General features: G+C 39.8%; 1 protein-coding gene across 2 annotated transcripts in view; it reads left to right on the top strand.

Moving 5' to 3' along the window:
* The first annotated feature begins 2,635 nt into the window (after positions 1-2,635).
* The window catches only part of FOXN2 (forkhead box N2), a 53,688-nt gene continuing 37,389 nt past the window's right edge, over positions 2,636-18,934 (top strand). Inside the window, exon 1 of one of the 2 annotated variants that reach the window (XM_029232100.1) lies at positions 2,636-2,677. The gene's annotated coding sequence lies outside the window, so the exon portion shown is untranslated. Of the gene's footprint in view, positions 2,678-2,865; positions 3,003-18,934 lie in introns of those variants that run through there. The other variant, XM_029232099.1, reaches the window with a different exon arrangement.

Raw genomic sequence — 18,934 nt, 5'->3', positions numbered from 1 at the left:
TTGAGTTCCTATCACTTTTCAACCTAAACATGAGGGCATTTTAAACAATATATTTTCTAATGCATTTGTCTTCTAGTAAAGTTTACTAATGAGTACGTTCTTTTTAAGTATTTTGGAGAAAGAAGACTACAAGCTTCGGGACTTCCCTGGTGGTGCAGTGGTTAAGAATCCAGCTGCCAATGCAGGGCACACAGGTTCCAGCCCTGGTCCGGGAAGATCCCACGTGCTGTGGAGCGACTAATCCCGTGTGCCACAACTACTGAGCCTGTGCTCTAGAGCCCGCGAGCCACAACTACTGAGCCTTCATGCCTCAACTACTGAAGCCCACGTGCCTAGAGCCCGTGCTTGGCAAAAAGAGAAGCCATTGCAATGAGAAGCCCACACACCACAACGAAGAGTAGCCCTCGCTCGCCACAACTAGAGAAAGCCAGTGCGCAGCAACGAAGACCCAATGCAGCCAAAAACAAATAATAAATAAATTTATTTAAAAAAAAAAAAAGAATACAAGCTTTGCAGGAGATCTTAAATGCCAGGATCCTTTTTTTCCTAAACAGTTAGGCTCTGGTTTCCTAGACTTTTTACTCTTGTAAACTCCTGGGAAAAAGCTACTCACTCTGAAACATTATTATTTTTAATCAGAGCTTTTCCTTGGTAGGTATTCAAAGCCCTCTAAAATAGCCTCTAAGTATAAAAGTGTCCCTGGACTCTGAACTGTGTGACAGATTTCCTAAGAGACCTGAGCCTTACCCGCAGAGATTATTTAAATGTGCCAGCCTCTCTGGGGTGAATCAGTCAGTAGAGAGGACCAGCAGAGAAAGCTTAGTGGATGCGGATGCAGTAGGTTCATTATTTGACCATGGACAAGTTACATCACTTTTCTGGATTTGTTTTCCCATCCATGATAGATTGGGCTCCTAGATGATATATCTCTAAAGTATATATAACTTCCAGTTCTCAAATTCTGCAATTCTTCTGGAATTGAGGAGGATTGTTTTGTCACCTGAGTTTAAAATAGGTTAGAAGGAAAAACAGAAACTAAAGTTCCATATATCAAGTAAGACACTAGTGCAATAATCTATAAGGAGATGAAGACCTATGTTAGTGGCCACCATGACAATGACCAGCAGAGATAAAACAAGACTGAGGTCTGAGGAGACTGTCGCTCTCCAGAAGCCACCTTCTCTCAAACTTTCTTCCTTCTTACTTCTTGTCCCTTTCTGCTACACTATTCCTCCAGAAACTTCCTTAACTTTGTCCACATGAGGGGGTAACAGTGATTGAGCTTAAGGGAGAAAGTGAAGCAACTCTTGCTTCAAATGAAGCAACTGTTGCTTCAACTGAAGCACATTGTACATTTGCCTTGTGGTCTCTTACTCTGAATGCAGCTACGAGGCCCTCCAAGACAGTGTAATGAAAAACAAATGGAACTAGTAGATGACTGGACAAATCGTATAAACAGTGTTTTCATCTGTGGAATGAGGGGATGAAACTTCCATTTTTGTTATTATATATTGTGATTCCTATAATTCTTCTGTATCTCTATCACCCCCACAGCTTGACTTGTTTAGTTGTCAGTAGGCATCTTGTTTCATATTCTGCCCACTTTATACTTAGAGCCTGGCACATATACAGTTAACATTCATTTTTCAGGAAGGAAATGAACTTCTGTTAGCACCTACTATGCCTCAGTCACTGTCCAGGTCTCTTTCATATACCCTTTAAAAAAAAAATCCATTCAACACATTTGTGAGATAGGTATCACTACTCTAGTTTTTGAAGATGTAGATATAGGAATTCAGAGATTTAATTATCAGGATCAAAATGATAGCAGTAAAATGGAGGCTTAGTTTTGTCACTTACCCTCTATTTGACACGTTATTTTTCTATCCCTCAGTTTCCTTATCTGTAAAGTTGGAATTAGTAAGAGTTAGGATAGGGTTGGCAGATTTAGCAAAAAAAAAAAAACAAAATAAACTAGGAATTATTTCCCAAATGGTACATTCTTATGCTGAAATTCAGATTTAGCTGGGCACACCTGTATTTTATCTGGCAATGCTATTTTAGCACTACGGTTACGACAATGCATGTAAAGAATTTAGCCCAACCCGTATCACTTAGTGAGCGCCCAGTAAATGCTTATTAAATTTTGGATCTGATTCCTGTCTTTTTTTTTTTTTCTTCTTTTTTACCTCAGACACGTTGAGCTTAGTTTCCACACAAAATTTCAGTCAAGCGAGGGTGATACTACTTTAAGTTTCTATTAGTTCTTTATCGTTCCTAAAGCTCTTTCAAAGCCTGGCCAATGCCGGAAAGCTCCTGAGGAAACCCACAAAAGCTCCGACTTTTGAGGGCCGTCGCTGCAGTGCCAGCACAGGCTCCGCAGACGGACCAGCCGGGCGGCCACCCGTCGCTCCGCCCAGCCGCGCCCCGCCTCCGCCCCATCTCGGCCACTCAGCGGCCGCGCCGCGCCCCGCCGCATTCCTATAGGTCCTTCGCGGGTCAAGCGAGGCCTTTCCATTTTCCCGCCTTCCCCAGCCCCTCCTCAGCCCGAAACCCGACTGGCCCACAACGTCTCCGCCCTGCTTCCGTGCGAGCCCCGCCCTTCCGGACACCGCATCCCCCTTCCTCCCACACCCGCCGCCTGGGCAGCCTGCAGGGTCCCAGTCCTGGCCCCCCGGTAGGAGGTGGGAGGGAACAGGGAGGGACGGGAGGAGCCCCCCTCCCAAGGGGTCGCTGGAGGCGGGGACCGGAGGGAGGGGCGGGGCTCATCTCCTTGGCGCCGCGTTGCCATGGCAGCGGGGGAGGGCGGAGGGAGGGGAGGAAGAGAGCCGGAGGGGGATGTGGTACTGCCGCGGCCGCCACCGCAGCTGCCGCTGCCTGCTCGTTGTCGCGTCTTCCCGGAGGCGGCTACTGGAAGCCGCCGGGAGCAGCTGCGGTGCTCTGCCATATTGTGTCTTCCCCTGCTCGTTCCTCACCCCTCCGCTGCGGCGGCCGAGCTGACGGTGAGTCCCGGGAGGAGCGGCGCCCTCCTCAGCAGGCGCCGCCCGGCGTCCGCGCTCCGGGCAGAGCGTGCGGCGGGCGCCGGGCGTGGGGCGCGGAGGCGGCTGTCCCGTGACGGGCCCGGACATTTTTGTCCCGTGAGGGATTGGCGCTGGCGCGGGGGTCTCCCCTGCGCGCGCCTTGGGTGGCGTGTGGGCTCCCGGGGGGGTGGCGAACTGAGGGTAGTGCGGCCCCGTGAGGAGTTAGGAGTTTTTCCTGAGGGGTGTAATGACCGCCCGGGAGCGGGTGTCGCGCGGCGGAAACCGCGGCGAGGGCTGCCGGCTCTTCAGAAAGGCTTGGAGGTGGCCCCGAGGACGCTTAGGGCTCGACTCGGGACGAATCTGCTGTTGGGGGAAGCGCCCCAAGCCCGTCGGGAGTCTTTGCAGCACAGACGCACCCCCTCCCCCCGCCCCCGGCATAAAGTGCAGCAAGACGTGCGGGGCGTGGAGCCCTCGCCCAGCCCCGGGCGGACTGGCTGGGCCCGGCCAAATAGTGCCCGGGGAGGCTCCGGGTGCGGCCAGCAGTGAACTTCTAGCAGCGGGGCGGCTGGGCGTTGGGGGTGGGCAGGGGCGGGTCCCGGATGTGGGGGCGGCCGACCCATGCACCCTCTGGCCCCTCCTCCAGCGGGGTGCTCGGGGGGCCTGCGAGAGTGGCTGTCTTGGTGGGATGGGAGTTAGTGTTTCAGCGCTGCAATATGGACACTTCCTGTTCTCTTGGGCCCTTGGTTATCTCTGCCCTTACCGGGAAGGTGAGAGGTCGTGTGGGCGTGTGCGAGGCCCTTCAGCCTTCTGAGTTCGCCCCATCGCAACAGCAGCGAGGCTGGAACCCGGGAGGACGGTGGGAGTCAGGGGAAAGCGGCCCATGTGCGTAGAGCTCCGTCTTACTCAACTCCACCCCATTGCCCCTTTGCAGAGTGCCTCTGTTCCCATCGCAGCTCACGGGAGTTGGCGTGTCTTAATTCACTGGGGGCACACTCTCGGGATCTTCCTGGACCTGATTTCTGCTTTAAAGCCTCTTTAAAGCAGCCTCTGTACTTGGTTTTCTCCTTACAGAAAAAAAGTCTTAGCGTGCAAAGAAATGACACATACTTTATTTCTTCTACCCCAACTCCGAGGTTGTGGGAGGAGGTTATTATTTTCAGGTTAGTTTACGCTGTTAATCTTGTCTTCTGATTGTGACAGCCACGTGGCCGGTTGAGTGTAACTGAGCGCCCTAGCGCAGCCAGGGCTGAGGCTTCACTGGTAGCCAGGGGGCTTTGTAACCATGCGGTAGCTTTGCATCCGCATGTATTTTGGTGTTTTCTGAGATGGAAGTAGAAAAAGCTGAACCGTTCATGTCTATCTCTGTTCCAACCGAATGGAAGACTGTTTTCTAGCAGTCCTTGTAATGTATATATTGACATTTTTGCTTTCTGCTGTTTTGATGATTTATCTTTAAAATCTAAGCAGCAGTGTTAGGTACCATTAAGGAGTGATGGGGAATAGAAGAGCACATTACGGAGTTTCTCAACTTTGGGAAAAAACCGTTTGAATTTCAGAGTCGTTAATGAGAGTTTCTAATGTAATCAGAAATAATCACATTCTGCAGGATTTCTGCAGAATAGTTTCATAAAAATCTCAGTTTTTCTCTTTTTACATAAAAATTGTGATCTGAAAAGATATAAATATATTACCAGTGAAAATACTTGTTTAGGGATAAAATAAGTACTTGTTTGATTTGTGCATGGGCACTTTCTTAAGCTTTTTTAAGGAAAAGTATTAACAGTTTATATAAATGTTAACATCAACAGATATTAAGGGAATGAAATTAAAGTTTTAGAATATATAAAAGTAAAAGGTCAAGGGCTGAAGAGCAAAAAATTAATAAAAAGTAAAACAAATAAAATGAAATAATTTTAAATAAATTATTCTAAAGTAAGGTAAAAAACAGGTTGAAGATAAACTTTTGGAGAGTTTGGAATTTATTGAATTTAAGAATTACATACAATCCTTGGTTACTAGTGCATCATGTTTCATTTTGTAAATGTTTTGGTGAATTTGAATTATGTCTGTAACATGTTTTTATTTGAATCAGTTTTACTTGAAGAATGCTAAACCACAGAAAACACTTAGAATGTTTAAAAGAACTGTGTGGAGAAGTTAACAGTAGTACCATTAGAATTTTAATTCTAATTCTAATTCAGTGAAGCTAGTAGTTAAAAAGATTGGAGAGGCTTAGGTGCGGAAAAGATAATGCAATTGAGAAATGAATATGTGTGCTGACCACTGAGAGCAGTGCATAGTTGAGAAAGAAAACTAAATGAGGTAAAGAAATACTTATATAAAGCAGGAAGCACTGAAAACATATGCTGGGAGATAGCTACATTATTAGTTATGGAATCCGGCTATCAAATAAAACTTTAAAAAGTGCCATCCAAACAAGGATTAATCTTGTTCTTATGGCAGCTTATATGTGTGTGCCTTGCTTTTAGATTGTTGTCATTTTAGTAAGTGGGTTTTGCATAAATGTAAAAAGGTCCTCCAAAAACAAAGTTTTGAGGGCCCAATTCTTTGCTGATTTTTTTTTTTTAATTTTTAATTTTTGGCTGTGTGAGGTCTTCGTTGCAGCCCGCAGGCTTCTCTCTAGTTGTGGTGTTCGGGTTTTCTCTCTCTAGTTGTGGCACACTGGCTTAGTTACCCCACGGCATGTGAGATCTTAGTTCCCTGACCAGGGATGAAACCTGGGTCCCCTGCATTGGAAGGCAGATTCTTTACCACTGGACCACCAGGGAAGTCCCTTTGCTGATTTCTTAGGGAAGACAAAGTGTTCTAATATTTGATCCCTATTCTTGGGTTGAAGAGACATGATTAATATATGTGAAAAAAAGTTTACAATGTGAGATGATATAGATAGGGGAGGCTTCTTGAAGAAAGTAAGGCTTTTGTTTTCAAAAGTCTAACCTTCATGTTACTCCCATTAGATTAATTTTCCTAAAGGTTATATCACTTTAACAACCAAAATACCTTATATCAAGCATAATACCAAATTTCTTCTCAAGATTTTTCAAACTTTGGTCCCAGTCTTCTCCCTTCTTATCTTCCACTGACGTACAGGAACTGTTCATTATTCACTACTTCAACATGGTATAACAATTTACTACTTTTTACGTTTGCTGATACAACATTTTTCTGTTGGAAATGCACCTGCACACATCCTCTTAACTGTTGAAGATCTTCTCAAACTTGAGGCTTGGTTAAAATCTTGATTGCCCTGCTAGCCTTAGAATCATAGAATTTTAGACCTATCTTCCACCTCTCCAACTGAAATTCTTTTCTCTAATAGCATATTATTCTGTTGGGTTGTAGCATTCTATACTGCCTTGTTTTTATTTAATAAATATTTTTTGAGCACCTACCATGTGCCAGGCACTGTTACAGTAACTGAGGCTACAGCCTTGAATAAGACAAATTCCCATATTCTTTGTTATCTTTTTAGGTTTTATCACCCCAAGAAAATTATAGTCTTTGACCACCCAGAGGAGTCTTTTTCCCCCCACCTCAGGTATATGTTATATGCTTAGTGAGTATTTGATTATTTTCTGAGTAAAGGAAAGGCAGCACTTATGAGGTAGAGAGATGGATGGAAAGGTCTTTCTTTATAAGTGAAGGGTACAAAGGAATAACCAATTATGGATGGGCTTGAAAACATCACTTTTGAATTTAAGCATGGTTTAATGCCAAAAAAAAAAAGTGACATTTAAGCTTGGGCATGATAGGATAAAATCCTTATTTGAGGAAGGTTCATTTGACAGCAGTGTGCAGGACTAATTATTGACTAGGGGAAGGAAAGAGATCTATTAAAGGACAAATTAGTAACTTTGAGAAGGAGGTTTGGAAGGGGAGCATAGTCAAGAAGATGGTGAGTTTAGTTGGAGTGTTAGGTGAGTGGGAGATATCAAGGTGAATATAACCTTTAATGACTAGAGATTAGAGCTGTGAGATAATCCATTCAATATAGAGGTGACAGCTAATGTTACAATTTTTTGTTATAGAGTTAGTAATTGAAGTGTTGAAGCCTAAGAATGATGCTTTGGGAAACAAGAATAAGGGGCATCTGCTTTGGTCATATGTGACTTCATAATTAATACTGTAGACTTGTTCAGTAACTTAATTTCCACTCTATGAGAGTGCTACCAAATATATAGGAACCAAAAGAATGTTTATCATCATTCACTTCCAAAGGATTTTGATTCATATATTTCTTACTCCCCTTACCCTAACTTTTTAAATTTAAATAAACATTTAATTTTAGAATAGTTTTACAGTTACAGAAAAATAGCAAGATAGTACAGTACACCTCACCCAGTTTACCCTATTGTTAACATCTTACATTACAGTGGTGCAGTTGTCACAACTAAGGAAACAAAATTGCTACTTTACTATTAACTAAATTACATACTTAATTCAGATTTCATTAGTTTTTCCCTAGTGTCCTTTTTCTGTTCCAGAATTCTGGTTTCTCAAATTTTTCTTATTTCTGATGATTGTGACAGTTTTTAGGAGTACTAGTCAGAAATCTTATAGAATGTCCCTCAGTTGAGATTTATCTAACATTTTCCTCATGATTAGACTGGGGTTAGAGTTTTAGGGAGGAAGACAACAGAGGTGAAGTGCCATTTTCTTCACAGCTTATTAGGCTATATACTAAGAACATAAAATTGATACAATGTTGACAAATGTTGATCACCTGTTTGAGGTCTTCGTTCGGTTTCACTCCCCACCCAGTCATACTCTTTGGAATCAAGTTTCCAAGCATAGCTCATGCTCAAGGCCTTGACCTAATTTTAATTTATGTATATTTTTATTTCCCTCAATCTAATTTTCTTGTCCATGAGTAAACATTAAACTTAGGCAAATATTCATTGAGCATCTTCTGTATTTAAGTGCTAAGGATATAGTGGTGAGCAAGAGACATCATTTCTACCCTTTTGGAGTCTGCCTGATGTGAACATAAAGTAAATAGAATTTATCCCCTCACCTACATAGGTCTTATTTCACTGACAGTTGTAAGCATAGTATTACTGTAAGCCTAAAAGGCTAAATAAAGTTCTTAAGTAGCCATTTAGAAAATATGCTGTTATCAAAAAGATTATATATATCATTAAAATAACCATCTTTTTGCGACCAACATGGATAAGGGAAAATTACTTTGATTCTCTCCAAGTAGGTGTATTACTGTTTAATTAGCAGAATAGTTTAATTATTGTTAATTATCTTCGTATCTTATAAAGTTTGCAGGTTGTATAAGAAAATTCTTGGCTTCTTGATTGTATTTCAGAGGCATTTGGTGCTTTTGCTACTTAGAGGTTTTTTTCTAAGAAGTGGTTTGAAAGACGTGTTGAATAAGAATTGCAGTTAATTTTTTCTCCTTAACTGGGTTAACTAAAAGCACTGTTACTTTGGACTCTTATTGAAATTCTCCCTAAAATGTATTATTAATACATTTACACTTTTCACATTTTATAGTGTTCAGCCCACTGAGCATAATTTAATATTTAACGTAGAATTTTGACACAGAGAACAGTTATTTTGAGTTTTTATGTAACCTTGGAGGTAGAGAATTGAGGAAATTGATAAACTTACATCCTTGTGGTTTGTTTATCTTAAAAGAGGAAATACAGGAAAACAGGAAGAGATTTCTTGTAAATTGAGATTTTACTGTTCCTTCTGCCTGCCCTATGCCTCTGTCCAACACCTGCATCCTTAAAAGTTCAATTTAAATTCTACCTCTATGCTGATTGAGCAACATTTATTAATAATCATGGCAACAATTACTACCTTTTATCAGGTGCCTACTATGTTCTGGCGTGGCATTATACTAGACACATGAGTATATAATTTAATTCTCCAAAACAACTGTGCAGGACATATTTTATTGTAAAGAAACAGAAGTTATGTAAATGCAGCCCTGGGTGTTTGAGCCCAGGTCTGTCAGATTTTAAAATTTCATATTCTTTGTACTGTGACCTGAAGTCCTTGAAAAAATGGATATTTGCCAGGATGAGATACTTCTTTCCCAGGAAAAAGTAAGGAAGAATACAGGGTAAAGAGAGCAAACTAATATTTATGGAATGCCTATTGTGTGACATGAATGCCACTACTTTATTGTCATAGTGAATTAAGTAAGTGGTGTTATTCCTTGGGATGTAAGGGGGTTAGGTCATTTGTCAGAGATTGCATAAGAAAGTTGGTAGGTGATGGGTCTGCTTGACTTCAAAACCTTATTATTAGTCTTTTACTTTTCTAGTACAGGATGCTGCTATTTTCATTCATTTAAACATTTGCTTACTAAATGTTATGGTCTGCGGTAGAGCATAAAAATGAATGTATTTTTGTTCTGCCTACAAGGATTTATATTCTAGTACAATATTTCTTAAATGGAGGATAGAGAATCAATATAGTAAATTGTGACCAACATATGTTAAATACAATCAAATAGAAAATTTCAGTTTGTTGTATGTGGTAAGGGTAAAAGTGCTATTTCATTTTGTTTCTGTTACATATGTAAGTATCATGGATCTCTTATAAAAATATACTTCTTATTGTGGGATAGCATTAAAAGTTTGAAAACTACTGGTCTAATGGCTGAGTTGGAAAGATAAGCAAATAATTATGAATAATCAGAAATAGCAAGTAAGTTCTATAATAGGGCTCTAAATAGGATGCTAAGGAAGCATGATTGGAAAAAATTGTATAATTCAAGGAAGGCTCCTAGAGAGATGACTTTGAGTCTCTCTGAAACATGGGGTGGAGAGCCTAAAATACATCTAAAAGCATGAAGAAGTTAAAGAGCATTGTATATTCCGGAAGCTTGGGGTGGTGTGAAATAGGTGCAAACAGGAACCAGATTTTTTATGGAATTTGTAGGCCACCGTACTAAAGATTGTAGATTTTATTAGGCCCATGGTTTTTCTGGAGTCTCATGGCATTCTTTTGCTAAAGAACAGATACATTTGTATATTTGATTCTATCATACAATCTAGAAACAATTTTAGGAATAGAAAATTTGACCATATAACACGTTATGTAGTATAAAATGGTGGGTATGAGCACAACTTTTGATAAAAACAATCACAACCAAAAAAAGATTAAACCGTTTTGAGGCTACAATCAAATGTTCCTTTTCTACTTTTTCTTGCATTTTTGCTATTGCTAGCAGACTAATGGTAGCAGATGCTAAAGTTTGAAGAAAACTTTATAAGAGAAAATTGTTCATTTTTTTCCTTTGAATTGGAAGACAGCCATTATTCAATTTTGAGGACAGTAGGGACCCTCTATTGGAATATTAATATCAGACCCATTTCTGTAAGCCACAGTTTGCAACCTTTACCTACAGCTGTGTTTTGTTTGGCCAGGAATATTAAAAAAAATTTTTTTTGCATATTTGCCAACACTTAAATATTGGTACATTTCACACAAAAATCTAGAGTTCTTTTGTCCCTTGGAAAATTGAACATCGTGGCAGCATTGGTTTCATGGGTTGGTTCGGTGAAGCTTATAAGCAGCTGCCCCCTTTTGGTGGTCTCCATAATTCTCTGTTGTCTTACAGAAGACCAGCTTCACTTGTTTGTTGCCTGCCTGGTTCTTGTAAGGCTTTTGAATTGCCTGCTGTGTACTGTTATTTTGTGAAGTGTTTTAAAAGGGGGACTTGGGGTCTTTGAAAGATCATTCTGCCAGTATTGTAGAAGATGGATTGGAGGAATATGAGATGTGTCTGGTTCGAATTTTAATGCAGGTGGGATGCCCTTTTCTTCTGAACCCATATTACTTTTACCTTTCTCAAAGCACTTACTATATATAGCTTCCTCTTATATGTGTTACATATCTCTTCAACTAAATTGTAAACACCTCATATATAACATGTGCTCAATGAATGTTTGTTGAATTTAATTATACTTATTTTTAAGAAGACCGTGTTTGTTTGTCTCAAAGGTGAGTTTTCTTCGCAGTTTTAGAGTACCTCTTAACTGAAAAAATCTTTTACAAATTTTAAGTATCAGTTGAAATTTATTCTAAGAATGAGTAAATGTCAGACACTTTTAAACTATGTGTTACATGTGAAAAACAGAACAGGTAGGTTCTGTATAATAAGATGGTGGACTTTTAATTCATTGTCCTGTTTGCCAAGCATCATGATGAAACACTGTGGGAAACTTGTCTCGGTTTGCCGTGTAATTTTTTTAAGTCATTTTGAAGATTATTCCAAGAGCTTTTTGTTACTATGTATTCTACTGATAGCTAGAAGTTTTAAATTAATACCATTTATGGTTTTTTATTTTCTAAATTTTTAAAATGCTTTTTACTGTAAAATAAAATGTAGATGCAGAAAACCACACAGGAAATGTGCAGCTTAGTGAATTATTCTAAGACCAACCCTCATGTAACCATCTTCAAGGTTAAGGAATAGAATTTTGCCAGCCACCTTAGAAGCCCTTTCGAGTGCCTCTTCCAAAACATAACTCCCTTCCTTCAAAAACTAACCACTGGGCTTCCCTGGTGGCACAGTGGTTTAGAGTCCGCCTGCCGATGCAGGGGACACGGGTTCGTGCCCCGGTCCGGGAAGATCCCACATGCCACGGAGTGGCTGGGCCCGTGAGCCATGGCCGCTGAGCCTGCACGTCCGGAGCCTGTGCTCCGCAACGGGAGAGGCCACAACAATGAGAGGCCCGCGTACCGCAAGAAAAAAAAACAAAACTAACCACTATTCTAACTTTTTTGAAAATCCCTTAAGTTTCTTTTTGGCTTTATTACCCAAGTATGTGTCCTTAGACAGTGTGGTTAGCCTGCTTGCACCCTTCCTCTCTCCCTTCCTCTTTATTTCTTTCTGATTAAGTTTTCTTCCTTTTTACCCTTTGTTTCTCTTAAGGCTTTATCTTATATGTTTATTTTTCCTTGTATTCCTTTAAGTCTTCATTTCTGAAGTGGTTTTCTTTTTCCTTTTATTTCAGATTCTTTCTTGAGCTCTGTCACTTTATTTCTGAGCTTCTCTTTTTTTTTAATTTTTAAATTTTATTATACAGCAGGTTCTTATTAGTTATCTATTTTATATGTATTAGTGTATACGTGTCAATCCCAATCTCCCAATTCATCACACCACCACCATCACACACACACCCCCCACTTTCCTGAGCTTTTCTAGTTCTGATTTTTTTTTCATGTCTTACATAATTTTTTTAAGCTCTTTTTGAAATAGAAGCTCATTTTTGTCTCTCCTGTGAGCATATCTTTCTGGCATGCTTTCATTGTAGGATATAATTTTATTCCCTGTTTTTTCTTTTATATCTTTATTTTATTTACTTATTTATTTTTACTGTGGTAAGAACATTTAACACGAGATCTACCCTCTTAAAATTTTAAGTGTACAATACAGTATTGTTAACTGTAGGAAATGTGTTGTACAGCAGATTTCTAAAACATATTCACCTCGTGAAATGGAAACTTTTACCCATGGAACAACTCCCATTTCCCCCTCTGCCCTGCTTCTCTGCATTTAACTGTTTTTCTTTTTTTTTTCTTTTAATATTTATTTTATTTATTTATTTAGGCTGTACTGGGTCTTGGCTGTAGCACGCAGGATCCTTGTTGCAGCACGCAGGCTTCTTCAGTTGCAGCATGCGGACTTCTTAGTTGAGGCATGCGGGCTTCTTAGTTATAGCATGAGAACTCTTAGTTGCGGCATGCATGCGGGATCTAGTTCCCTGGCCAGGGATCGAACCCAGGCCCCTGCATTGGGAGCGCGGGGTCTTATCCACTGGACCACTGGGGAGGTCCCAAGTTTAACTATTTTTGTTTCTCTTTCCTTATTGTAACTTTGTATGATATTCAACCCTCAACACTTTTCATCATTTCTTTTTATGAAACTAGTTTCCTTGAACCTGTAGGAGGAGGCTTGGTTCCGATAGCTCTTTTAACTTCACAGTCCTCTGTTTTTTGTTTTTTCCATTGTTTAAAAAATGGTGGATGGCTTTCAGAGATTTTCTGGCTCTTTCTACTCTGGCACTTATGTCCGGACCCTCTTTCCTTAATCTTGTTTTTCCCTGTCCTGCTCAATTTTGTTTCTATTCCCAGTACTTCCTCTTAAGTCTAGGGTCTGTCTTGGAAGAGAGTCCCAAAGGTCAAGTTTTGAGAGCTCAAAGGGACTAGATTGTTCCATGCCTGTAGGCCTTACTGTAGACCCCTTGCACTTACCCACTTTTGGAATAGCTTCAGCTTCTGTTCACAAACTGTCTCTCAGTACGTTCCAGGGAATACCTTTTGGCTGTTTTGTGCTTCTCTTCTCAAGTTCCTCAGACACCTCATTGCTTCCCTCTATTTTCTCTCACTTAGACACTGATAGAAAATAAGTCTGTGGGCTGTTGGTGGTTTGTTTACGTCCTTGTATTTTGAGGTTTGCAGGGAGACTTTGTTAAATAGTTTTATTGTAGTTATTAACCATGGGTTTGGGGTTTGCTCTATAGCTGCTCTGCCTGTTTTTATTTGAAGATTTGCAAGGAATCAAAAATTTGCTGCCGGGCTTCCCTGGTGGCACAGTGGTTGAGAGTCCGCCTGCTGATGCAGGGGCCATGGGCTCGTGCCCCAGTCCGGGAAGATCCCACGTGCCGCGGAGCGGCTGGGCCCGTGAGCCATGGCCGCTGAGCCCGCGCGTCCAGAGCCTGTGCTTCGCAACGGGAGAGGCCACAACAGTGAGAGGCCCGTGTACAGCAAAAAATAAAAATAAAAAAATTTGCTGCCACGACAGCTGCCATCTTCCCAAAATCATCTTCCTGGTAATTTTAATTCAGGGAGTGGTCATGTCTTTTTTTCCTAAAATCTTGACAAAAAACTTTCATTTCTTCTGAAATTATTGCCACTTAATGCCGTCCACTGATTGTATATAGATGTCACAAAATTCTGAACCTGTTTTGCCCTGATTATTTCTTCATAGTTAAGAGAGCCTTTAAGAATCTATTAAAGATCCTTTGGGAAATTGTGAAAGGGTCATGGGATTGTCTTTCTGTTGCGCATATACAAGTGTTAGTGCTTTGACTTTTAATGCTTTAGCTTTTTCCAATATTCAAAAGCTAACCTACATTGTGTACACCTAGGACCATTCTTAAATCACGGAGAAAAAATTGGGTTTAATAACAAGGATCAGATGCATGAAAGTAAATAATTGCAGTGTGAGACATACCCTTCTAGACATGGATTCTAGTACTGTGGGAACACAGAGTAGGAACTTTCCCCAATGAGTGGGATTGAGTGAGGTGGATTTTATAGTCATAATGGAGGCTTATTAATGGTGTGTCAGTACCTTTAACAACTCATTATCTCTGTTTTTTTCAAACTTTTCCTTTAGTAGTTCTTCATACATGTGGATTAGCATTAGGCTTTCTTTAATTGCAACTTCAAAAGAGCATGTTGTTCAGATGGAATTAAAATAATTGATGTTTAAAAGTTTCCTTTTGTGATAAAACTATTTTCCAAATATTTCTTAAGTAGAGAACTGAAATTTAGGAAGTGAAAAGATCACAGAGCAGAATGGAACATATTATCTAACATAATATTCTTTACTTGAAAGTTAATGCTCAGTAAATTTTTTTTAATGAATATCATATTTCACCCTTCAACTTTTTGTTCCATGTAGTTTGATTAAAATGTCTCCTTTGAAAAAAAAATGTCTCCTTTGTTTAATTGAAAAAACTTATCATGCAGTATAATTTGAGTATAATTTTACCTTTGTGTTTCTTGTCTAGTTGGCAGCAAGTTAGAGCCAGGTTGTACTTGCTTGAAGTATTCTGCTTAGGTGTGTTGAACCCATTGTTTCCTAGTCTCCTCTGGTTTTTTATTTAGTCTGGATTAAATACTTTATAATATAGAACTTTAGTGTTTATAAAGTGATTTCATGTCAATTGTTTCTTTTGAGCTGTTGACACAAATAACTACTGTAAAAAGAGGACATATAAATGCAATTGGAACATTGTGAGAGAGATTGAAAATCCCTAAGAGAAGTTCAGGTGGGAATTACATGGAGGAGTTGTCATTAAGTGAGGCCTTAAATATTAGGGTTTTGACTGATTGGTGGTAGGGAGAGTAGACAATCCTGATGTTTAGAATAGCAGGAGGAAGCATATAAAGAAATGTACAGGGAGTATTTGAACAGGTTTGTCTAGTTTGGACTAACTTCATATGGAAGAGCATTAGGTTGAGGATGTATTGATAGATACTGAGTCAGATATATTGATGATAGTATGTAACTTTTTTGTTGTTATTCTTATGAAGCAATCTAGGTAGGATGACAACTAGTATACTAGTGAAGAGCATGAGCTCTGGAGTCACATTATTCCCTAAGCTTATATCACAGTTGTGCCACTTCATGATTTGTGATGTGGGCACACTGTTTAATCTCTCTGCATCTGTTTCCTCATAAAATAGACACTGATAATAGCAGTTGCCTGGTAGAGTTGTTACAAAGATTAAAAGAGTTAACACAAGTAAAACACCAGGTATCAATAAGCATTCAATGAATTTTTTTATGTAAGAAAGTACGAGCTCTCATTTACATAAATTATGTGTACATAATTTATACACACACTCACACATGTTGGAAATGTACATACAAGTAGGAAAGGTAGGTCTTACCATGTATATATCTACAGGAAAGCTAGTAATATTTGAATTCAGTTTTGTTTTGTTTTTGCGGTACGCCGGCCTCTCACTGTTGTGGCCTCTCCCGTTGCGGAGCACAGGCTCCGGACGCGCAGGCTTAGCGGCCATGGCTCACGGGCCCAGCCGCTCCGCAGCATGTGGGATCTTCCCGGACCGGGGCACGAACCCATGTCCCCTGCATCGGCAGGCGGACTCTCAACCACTGTGCCACCAGGGAAGCCCTGAATTTCAGTTTTTAATAGCACTTAGATTATTGTAGAACAAAAGTTCAACCATCTCAGTTTATAGATGTCACAGTTATGTAGTAGCAGAGCTGGAACCAAGATCTGTCAGACAATAAATATTTGAGCAGTAAACAAAACAGACAACTGTTTTGTCTGCCATTATGGAGCTTTCAGTCAGTTAGGAAAGATGTGTATTGAGCCATCTCAGGTGTGCCAAATGTTATTAAAAAGTATAGGCAATTATGGAAGAAAAGAACTTGGGGCCCTCTGTAGTCTGGGATGTTAGAGGAAGTCTCTCTTAAGATTTTTAAGCTGAAATACGAATGATAGCCGTTAGCCAGGGCTAGGTGAAATGTACATACAAGTAAGAATGAGAAGAAGAGTATTTTAGGCAAAGATAGTAGCATTTGTAAAGACCCTGAGGGAGGAGGAGAAAGCATGGCCTATTCAGACATCTCAAGAGGGGAGAACAAGGGAGAGTGGCAAAAGATAAGGCCAGAGATGTTAGACAGGGGCTAAGTTATGCAGAGTCTCATACACCACGTTAAGGCCTTTGGACTTTGACCTAAGGGTCCCTTTGATGGGTTAAGCAAGAAAGGGACATTTTCAGTTTTGCATTTTATAAGATTATGCTATATTATAGAAAACAAATTAGGAGCATCAGGCATAGATGCAGGGGGACTAATTTAGGAAGATATTATCAGAGCCACTGTGTATGTTTGTGCAGAACACAAACCGTAGGGGGTACCATTCATGTAGACTACCATTGTAGTGGTCTAGATGAGAGATGATGTTGACCTGGACTATAGTTGTGACTGTGAAAGTGGAGAAAGATGGGCAGATTTCAGGTTTAACGACTCCAAAATCTATCTCCAGACCAAACCTCTCTCCTGAACTTTAGATCACATATATCCCAAATGCCCACTCTACTTAAGTATCTCACAAGTATCTCAAGCTCAACAGGTCAAAACAAAAAATACACACACACACACACATACACATACACACATCACCACAAACATTGATCTACCTCCAAGAAGAAAAAGTCATATTCTCTTTCAGTATTCTCTATATAGTATTATCAAATGGAACTAACATCCACTCAGTTGCTGATTCTATCTACTAGTAGTGACAGCTAGCTGTAAATAGCTGCAGTTGATATGGCTACTTAGAATTCGGGTTTTATATTCCATATAAGTTTATTTAGAAACTTGAATGATTATTACAGTTAAGTGTTACTACTTTCTAAAATGCTCTGGAGTTAGTCTATTTAGTAACATATACTTTCTAAAAAGTAAATTTATTTATTTATTTATTTTTGGCTGCGTTGGGTCTTCTTTGCTGCGGGTGGGCTTTCTCTAGTTACAGTGAGCGGGGACTTCTCTTGTTGCGGTGGCTTCTTGTTGCAGAGCACGGGTTGTAGGCGCACGGGCTTCAGTAGTTGTGGCACGCGGGCTCAGTAGTTGTGGCTTGCAGGCTGTAGAGCGCAGGCTCAGTAGTTGTGGCACACGTTACCTTTAATAATTTTTAGCATAAATATATTTTACTTAAGTAAGGTTCATATAGGGTTAGTTTAGTCCTATTTTAAAGAGGACTTAATTCTGTGTTAAGTTAATCATGCTTTTGTGTTGTTTTTAGAATTACATATAAAATCAGTATATTAAGTCAACCAGTATACAGTCTTAAGTTTTAATCTTGGTTTCCAAATTTGATATGGGGGTTATTAGTAAGGTAAGATATCATTGTCTGCCTTTATTAAATTTATTTTGATCATGAGTGTGCTTTTAAAAGATGCTTATTTTCAGTGGAACAATTCACTGTAGTTTTACTGCATGGCTGGCTAATTATAGCTTATATTCAAGGCACTGAAAACCATATTACACATAAATAAATTTTGGTGATAAAGAATACCACCTGTTTGTATTCACATGCCAACCAAATTTATCTTTGTACTTTAGGACATTAGATCTGTTGATTTTCAGGTTTCTGTAACTTTGTTCCTTTCAAAATAACTTTTCAAGTACAGTTACAAGGCTATCAAAAAACCAAAGTGCTGGGCTTCCCTGGTGGCGCAGTGGTTGAGAATCTGCTTGCTAATGCAGGGGACACGGGTTCGAGCCCTGGTCTGGGAGGATCCCACATGCTGCGGAGCAACTAGGCCCGTGAGCCACAACTATTGAGCCTGCGTGTCTGGAGCCTGTGCTCGGCAACAAGAGAGGCCGAGATAGTGAGAGGCCCACGCACCACGATGAAGAGTGGCCCCTGCTTGCCACAACTAGAGAAAGCCCTCGCACAGAAATGAAGACCCAACACAGCAAATAAATAAATAAATAAATAAATAAACTTCTACCCCCCCCCCCCCAACATCTAAAAAAAACCCAAAGTGCTTGTTTGCTAACTGGTCACTATATGGTTTGTAGCACAGGTGACATTACTTCTAATTCTAGATGGTAAGGATATTTCTCTCCATTTGTGGTTTGTTTGTTTGTTTTTCTGTACTGTCCGTTTTTTTCAGCCTTTAACGCATTTTGGTTCAGATATGGTATTGATTGTAGTCCCAAAGATTGAGAAGATGGGTTTTCTCAGCTAGATTTACTCTGAAAGCTAGTAAGCGCTTTTTTTCTATCACTATGTTTATTAGTAACATGTAAGGTAAACTAGTGCGATGTTTTAGATACTAATAGAAGTTTACAAATTATTTTGTCATGAACTTTTTAAAAACATTTATTAGAAATAGCTATTTTTCTCGACAGAGAAAACAATTTTCACTCAATTTAGATCTCTTATGGTACTATTTTTTGAAACCAGTATTTCTCTGTGTGAAAGGCAGGGTTATGTGCTAGGGATTCATTGTTAAAAAATATATATATATTTGGTCTTTATATGGAAAATATCATGTTTGTTTACTGGTTAGAAGCAGTTTTTTTTTTAACTTATAAAGCTATTACTTCATATTAACTTCTCCAAGAAACAAATGAACAACTGAGA

This window comes from Monodon monoceros, unplaced genomic scaffold (assembly GCF_005190385.1).
Source record: "Monodon monoceros isolate NGI ecotype Baffin Bay Population unplaced genomic scaffold, NGI_Narwhal_1 Super_Scaffold_19, whole genome shotgun sequence".
Taxonomy (NCBI): domain Eukaryota; kingdom Metazoa; phylum Chordata; class Mammalia; order Artiodactyla; family Monodontidae; genus Monodon; species Monodon monoceros.
The sequence above is the reverse complement of the archived record's forward strand: the minus strand, read 5'-3'. Positions and strand labels throughout refer to the sequence as shown.